General features: G+C 49.0%; 1 pseudogene; it reads left to right on the forward strand.

Annotated features, from left to right (window-relative positions):
* The first annotated feature begins 1,367 nt into the window (after nucleotides 1–1,367).
* Nucleotides 1,368–8,334, forward strand: part of LOC103087481 (mitochondrial import inner membrane translocase subunit Tim8 A pseudogene) — a 13,198-nt pseudogene continuing 6,231 nt past the window's right edge.

The following is an 8,334-nucleotide window of genomic DNA, read 5'->3' on the forward strand; positions in this document are numbered from 1 at the left end:
GGGGGGTCCTTGATTTGATTTTCTTGTGAACACCAGTTGGGATTTGGTCCAGGGCATTTCACTTCACAAATGCCCCCTGGATGCACCCCCAGGTCTCAGGGATCTCCACACGACTTGAGCATCTTTTGCATAAAACTCTGTGGCTTCCATGTCCATGTTGGGGTTTTTAACCGTCTTCCCCGCCATCGATTTACCTTGCCAGTCTCCAGGCTCGGAGACACGCCCTGTGGAGGATTAACAGGGAAACCACTTTAAGATGAGTCTTTGCTACTAAGGGGGTAAAAAGCACTCAGTTAAACCCACAGGGTCTGCTTCCTTTTTCTTTATTACTGTGCACCCAATAGACTCTTTATTTTGCAAAATATATCGATTGCATGCTGACTCCTGGATAATGGGCTTCTCTACTCTGTTACGAGGATTAAATTATTAGCGATCAATGGAGCGCCTCGTAGGGATGCAGAATGTGTAATGCATATACAGATGTGCAAGCCCCCTCCCGCTCTGGCACTCTCTGAACTGCATCCGTTTGTTTAAAGGTGGCGAATCTCAAGCAAGAGGGGAGAGGGAAGCAGATAGACAGAGCGCCCCCGGGGAGCCTGCTCAGGATGGAGGCTAGCTTCCATGGCGACAGGAAGATGGGTTTTCTCAAGCCCGTCATGGGAGAACCCCTCCCTGTCTCCTCTCTCTTCCTAGTCCCTTGGTGAGCACCGACGGGCAGACCCTTGGCCACCAGCCAGTGGCGTAAATACCAACATCACGGACACTAGCCAACGTGGACCCAGGACAGCGTGTGCTGGAGGTGTCTCTCTGAAAGCCCAGAGTCCTCTGCCCACGTGGGGTGGAGTCTGGGCATTGGGGTGCCCCGGGATGGGCCTTCCCAAGTGCTGGGAGGTGATTATGAGCTCAAGCGGAGCAGGTGATCCACAATCGTCCAGGCTGTTCACTCAGTGCCCACTACCCCCTGGGCACTGAGAAGGCTAGCTGGACACGACAGACAGTGTCTCGGGGGAGCACGTGGACACATCCAGAACTTGGGAACGAGGCCAGTGGGGAGCGCCCGAGGGAGACACTTCAGCTGGGAGGGGCTCTCCACGCACCTGTGGGCTTTGGAGGTGAGAGAAGAGCGACAAGCCGGCTGTCCGTGGGGCAGCGCAGGGAGGGGCCTGGCAATGTGAGGGGCCCCGGGGCCACAGAGGACGGTAGGCACGCACCTTACCGAAGGGCCGAGGAGGGGTCCCAGGGACCCTGTGGGGCACAGCGCGGTCTTTCTTTCAGCGTGGGTGCCGTGGAGGGATAGCTGGACAAATTGGGAAAGTCCTGGAAACAGGAACAGAGCCAGGACTAAAGACCAACAAGGAGGCCCCACGATGGTGCAGGCGCAGCAGCAGGGCGTGGATAGACCAGGATCATGCTCGGATGACGTGGACACCCTTCGCAAGGTCTCAAAGGACAGACGTGAGCACCAGGCTGTGAGGACACTGCCCACGTAGACCTGCTTTGTGTCCACCAACGAATGAAGGGGGAACGACCTTGATCGGTGGCCCACCCCCTCCCGGAACCAAGCTCACCGCACGCCCAGGTATTAGGAGAGTCAGAACACCGAGCAGGTTTGTACACCTCTGCGGGTCAGTATCCATGAGTCTGGGTTATCTCGCTTCACCTGCTTTCCTCCGCCGTGCATCAGCCGTGGCGCGACTCCCCACTGGCTACGAGGCTTCGATTCCACGAAACATCCGACATCCAGGGATGTCCCAGAGACCCCGTGACCCTTCACTCGTGGCTCAGGCCCCCGTGTGCTGTCCCAGCTCCCCAGAGAGGAGCTTTCCTCTCACGTGACCCTGCAGAGGCTAGTCTCCCAGGTAGTTCTCTCTCCCACGTGGGTGCTGTCTCAGCCACTTGAAAGGGAAGCCATAGACAAATACCAAGCCACCATTAAGACGCTAGTGCCCAGAATGAACAAACCAACAGGATCAAAGAGGACGTCTCCTGTAGGTGGCCGGGGCCCTGGCTGGGCCTCCAAGAGGGTCCCCGCCTGGCCGGGATCAGAGCGTCTCGGTCACCAGTGGGACGGGGCACCCACGTGTCCGTCACAGCCCTGACGCGGCCACTCGGGATGCCAGGGCCTATTCTACATACATTTCTTTGCTTCCAACGTGGGCCGGTGCTCGTCTGTCTTTAATAGACCTAATTATCAGAAAACGCACTTTGCAATCAGCCCCACACGACACAGGCCTGATTTTTCCGGCGTGCCAGCCAGCTGTGTGGAAAGGCGCAGCTCTAATCTCTCTCCCTCCACATGGTCCAGCAGATGAAAGTAATTTTGTGCTCAACTGTCTATAAGTAATTAGGCTGCGATGTAAAGGGGTCTTTATGAATCCGTTCGGAATGAGGGTATTCGGAGTAATTATGAGCAATCGTCCCCCTTACTAAGATACACCTTATGCATTTTACATGAGCCCCCATTATTAGCATAACCTGACTATCAAAGCTCCCCGGATCCACTGTCTTCCTTTTCATGTAACAGGCTGAAATTCCCCAGAAATATAATAATTTGAAAACAGGGGCAACGACGGTGATCAGCTTCAGCTGTAATTTGTTACATTTCTCTCCTTTGTTTTTTGCTGGATAGAGACGCCGGCCCGTAGAGGCCCCATTGTACACACAAGCGAGCGTTCCTCCCTCACCGTGAGGTGGGTTTCGGTGTGCAAGCGGGGTCTGGCGGCCATAACGCAGGTCAGGCACACACACACGGAATGCTGTCATCGTACTCATTAGGAGGTCACAAGAAGAGAGCTCCATTTTGCTAAGTAAGTCAGACTGACTCCTGGGCCCTGTGGTTTTGAAAGACGCGTCATAGTCACCCCCGACCAGACACTTCTCTAGGGTTCCTCCGTTCAGACCTTCTGGGGTCACGGTGAAGGGTCTGCATCGGAGCCCCCAGAATCTCTGCCCCCGATAAGTTGCACTGCACCCTCTGTGCAGAACTGGCCGCCCTGTGCCGGCCAGATGTTAGGAGGGGCTGCTTGAATCAGAGGGAGAGCGTGAGCCCTCACAGCACGTGCACGTCCGGGGACCTGAAAGGAAATAGGTGGGACAGTATATTGAATGTGCCTGAGATGTTTTATGGCTCTGGGTTTTTCACAGCCAAACAGCCTCTGGGGTCAGGCATAAACATCCTTGAATTTTCTCAAGATGCCCCCAACTTTCTTGCTCTGGAGTGTCCAGGAAGAGGTGGTCAGAGACGTTTGGGGTATGTAGAGATGGTGAGAAAAGGAAGAACCAACCCAATGCCCATCAGCAGGTGGATGGGGTCCACGCACACAGTGCAATGTGACTCAGCCATGAAAAGGAGCGAAGCTCTGACACAGGCTGCCACGTGGCTGGACCTTGAACATGATGCCCAGTGAGAGAAGCAGGCACAGAAGGACACACAGTGTGATTCCACTGACAGGAAACGTCCAGAACAGGCAGATCCACAGACATAAAGTAGGGTTGTGGTGCCAGGGGCTGGGAGGGGGGAGAGACTGCTCATGAGGACGGGGTTTCCTCTTGGGGGGGATGGAAATGTTTTAGAACCAGATAGAGGTGCTGCTTACAGGACATTGTGAATGTGCTAAATGCCTCTGAATTGTTACTTTGAAACGGCTCATTTCCCACTATGGAAATGTCACCTCAACTTTTTATTTATTTTATTTTATTTTATTTAACATCTTTATTGGGGTCTAATCGCTCTACAGTGGTGTGTTAGTTTCTGCTTTACAACAAAGTGAATCAGTTATACATATACATACGTTCCAACATCTCTTCCCCCCTGTGCCTCCCTCTCTCCCACCCTCCCTATCCCACCCCTCCAGGCGGTCACAGAGCACCGAGCTCATCTCCCTGCGCTATGCGGCTGCTTCCCACTAGCTGTCTACCTTACGTTCGTCACGTCAACTTTTTAAAAGGAAGAGAGAAGCTACATAGATACATACGTATAGATATATACATATGTATACATGTAACTTACGTGAGACTAATTTCATGCTGAACAATCAGCAGTGCAAGACAGAACAGGATAAAATGCTTCAGCCACGCAACTCAGAGGTATCTGGACATTTTTATCCATATGCAACTCAGTGATATTTGAGAAGTTTTAAATTGAAATATGAATTTAATTGAAGTATGGCTGATTTACAGTGTTGTGTTAGTTTCTGCTGCACAGCAATGTGACTCAGTTATACATACACATATCTATTGTTTTTCACATTCTTTTCCATTATGGTCTATTACAGGAGACTGCATATAGTTCCCTGTGCTATACATTAGCATAAATTGATAATTTTTATTTATGAAACTCAGAGGTGTTTGGACATTTTTATCTATACGACTCAGAGGTCTTTGGATGTTTTTATTTATGCAGCTCGGTGGTATTTGATCATTTTTATTTATGCAACTCAGAGGTCTTTGGTCACTTTTTCCGATGAAGAAAACTGTGTACATCTTTGCTTAGAAACGAAATGATCCAATTTATACCAAGGGGCATGAACATTACCTCACACACAGGGCTCCCCTCAACATGTGTGACCTCAGAGTGGGTTCTTTGTCACCCGAGGTGTTTGCTGTTCACCTCAAGTCCACCACTTGCTCCCTTCCTCCGGGAAGGCTGTTCTGGCAGCTCCCTGCTCTAGTTTAGAGTAACTGCCACCACGTGCTGCAGGTGACGAGATTATGCCGAAACCCCGTAAACCGTGAGGCCCCGGCAGGGCTACACAATTCACAGGAAACCCACACCAGCTCTCCCAAGGTTTGCTCTGCTGGGGAAAATGGTAATTCCTGCAGCTCCGTGGGGACCTCGCTGATTCCCCCCAAAACTCAGGCTTTATCTAGACAAAGACCAGCATTCCCCCAAGCGGCGTGTGTCTGCTGCAACTCCAGCCATACGCCGATCTGAAAACTCTCTTGTTTCCCTTTAGAATTTATGTCAGCAGAGACCATCCACCAGAAAAAAAAAAGAATTGATTTTTCATTCACACACGCGAGCGAGCATGGGCTCCCAGCTCTTAAAGACGATAATTACATTGTTTTCAAACATCCCCCATCACGCCAGCTCCATTAGGATCCAAATTGCTTTCCCACAATTTGAAAGGAAAATATTTCTCTGCGGAGATGACGGCAGACGTTACATTTTCCGCGGCCGTAATGTCCGCTCCGTGCAGAGGGCTGTTAGGACCACCTCCAGGCTGACGGATAACCGTGATGGGATTTCACTCATCCTGACCTGGTGATAAATAAGCGGTCCAGAGGCAGCGATGTACTGGGCTGGTGATGCTTGTTACGTGCTGCTTCCAATGATGATGGAGTGGATGCCCGATTGCCTCGTAATTGCTGGCTTGGTAAACATCCAAGTTTTCGTCCTCAGTGTTCCGCTAAAGCGGTTAAGAGGTCTAACTCCTTAATAGCCGCGAAGGAAAAAAAAAAAAAGCAGCCAGGGGGCTGGTGGGGTGATGGGGTAGACTATTCCTTTGGACACGTAAATGCTGTTGGGCCGCTGGCTAATTGCACTGGTCCAAAATGTCCTCGAGGAAAGCCAGGTCAGAGTTTTGTTTTTCTTACCTCATCTGCATTGCTTTTTTTTTTTTTTTTTTTTTTTTTTCTCCCTCAGCATCATAACAGGACCGTCAAGCATTTCTCTCAGGCTTCAGGATTCTGTTTACAAGAGAGACACTGGCTTGGGAACCAAGGGGCCTTTGGCCATGTCCCGTGCTGCCACTCAGAAGCTAATATTAAAAAGATAATGCTGGCCACTGACACCAATCCCTTCCCAGAAAGAACTGTTCCTGGAATGTAAAGAAAAATATCACTGCAGAAAAAACACCACTAACTGTGGTGTCTTAGCAATTCCCTGCACCTCCAATGGGTGGGGGGAAAAAAAAGGTATAATTCACTGTATTTCCAAATAACATTAAATTGTAGTCAAAATATTTAGTGCTCCAGTCCATTTGGTCCATTTGGAAAGGGTTTGTGGAATAAACACAAAAATACAACATAACAACGATTAGACAAGACCCATCCCAAATTTTATCAGCCTTCTTAAAACCAAAGAGTCATCAGTAAAACTTTTCAGTGGGATCCAGGTTTGATTTCAATGATGCATGTCCCTGGGGTCAGGTAAAAAAGGTTTTGGTTTGGTTTTTTTTTTTTGGCCACAGGAGGTTCAAGCTGCCCTTTAACACCAAGATGGTTCGAGGCATTTATAGACTCATCAGCCCTATTTTCAGATTAAGATTCCATAAGGGTGTAACCATGCATTTTCCCATCTTCATCCCCAGGTGAGTTCTGCAGTTCATCATGGCATCCATCTGATGTCCCTGGATGCAGGTGACATCGTAAACATCCCAGAGGTTGACCTTCTGGGTTTGAGATCTCAGCCGGACGCCCAGATGTGGTGTCTTATTCCTCTTGCCCGTTCCTCCAAAACTCACTGCAAATTTTAAAACGCATAAACCTTTAAGCAATGGTATTTCGAGCGCCTGTTTCCCCATGAGAAGGGACCTGACATCCACAGCAGATGTGTGAAAATGGACTCCCCTGATTTTTTTGGCCAGAAGCACACAGACCTGGCAGAGAGAAGCAGTGACATCAGGTGATGTTTGGGGTTTAGCAAAAAAAAATTTTAAAAAAAAGTATTCAACTATTTTTTTCAAATATTTTGGTCTTGGCAAAGCCTACTTTTTAAAATGTGTTTTCCTTCATTTTTAGACCCATGAGTATTTCGAGGGAAATGTAATCCATCTGACAGAAGCATTTTTTTTTTTTTAAGCTCACCACAGACAAAGTGAGAATTTCAGATTGTTTAGGCACCACTTTCACTGGTACTTAGAAACCATGGAACTGCTGGGGGAAGTTTGGTCGTTTCCCAAACTGAAATATCGTGCAAGGTATGAATAATAATAAGATGAAGGATGCAGTGACTTACTCGGAAGCAACAGGTTCGGAAAGGAAATTCAACGAGGGAGCCAGAAGTAACTCCCGCTACGTGATAACTTTATTCTTCGTTTGCAACCGGACTATATCTAGAACACATCCTGGGCGCGGCAGGGAGAAAAGAAATAGAATAAAACACAAACTCTGTGTCCTCTCATAAGTAGCATGGTTCATAAAGACAGAGAAAGAATTGGAGAGCAGTGAAAACGCAGCAGACACAGCTACAGGAGAGGCTCAGTTCTGCAAACTCACCGGCCACGTGGCCACGAGTGCCTGCATCATGTGGTTGCTATGTCTTTCCGTGAGCAGTTACTGGGCTCCAGCGAAGAGACAGGGATGGACAGACGTACCAGGAGGAGATCTGGATAAAAATGCGCTCGTTGCAGGAAACAGAACTAGGTGAGCACCCCTCAACCACCTTTTTATTTTGTCTGTTTATAGAGAAATAAAAGCCCCAAAGGTAGGGAGTTCATTAGAGGAAAGCAGAACAGAATCTCTGCCAGGGAGGAGTCCCCAGTCCATCCGGAGAGGAGGGGAGACATCTTCAATCCATGGCAGAAGAGCCCTCGGTCTAGTCATTGTAAGCCAATTCTGCAGAACCAAGAACTGAACCATGGCTCAAGTCACTGGGACCTCTGATCTCCTTGGACCTCAGGGAGCTGTGCCCACAACACGGGGTAGCTGAGCTGGGTCCCAGGGGCCACCCACTTATCTCATCCCCAAGAGGGACAGAGGCAGGGGCAGGGGAGGAGGGTGTGACTATCCCAACGAACAGATACTCAGGCATCCCTGAAGCATCATAGAAAATTTAGCCAATAGGGTTAACACTGCCTTAAAGGGCTTTTCCACAGGGAACGTCCAGTTAGTTACCAGGGACAAATCTTTCCTGCTTAACAAAGCTGCAAAACATTCTAATGTATTCCTCTTTATGATCCTAAGGATCTGCTTTAGAATATCAGCTAACAGAGTCAACGTTGCTGTTTCTGTAACGATGGAATCCTCTTATGTGATGGTTAATTTTATGTGTCTACTTGGCTGCGCCTTGCTGCCCAGATGTGTGGCCAGACATTACTGTGGATGTGTCTGTGAGGGTGTTTCAGGATGAGATTCACATTTAAATTGGTGGACTTTGAGTAAAGCACATTGCTCTCCATAACGTGGGTGGGCCTCGTCTAATCAGTTGACGGCCTGACTGGAACAAAAATATTGATATCCTAGAGCAAGAGAGAATTCTGCACAGATGGCCTTCAGACGTCAGCTACACCATTGGCTCTTCCCTGGGTCTCGAGCCTGAGGTACTACCCCAGAGATTTTGGACTTCCAGCCCTCACAATCATGTGAGTCAGTTCCTTATAACAATCTCTTTCC

The sequence above is a fragment of the Lipotes vexillifer genome, unplaced genomic scaffold, assembly GCF_000442215.2.
Source record: "Lipotes vexillifer unplaced genomic scaffold, Lipotes_vexillifer_v1.1 scaffold512, whole genome shotgun sequence".
NCBI classification, from domain to species: Eukaryota; Metazoa; Chordata; class Mammalia; order Artiodactyla; family Lipotidae; genus Lipotes; species Lipotes vexillifer.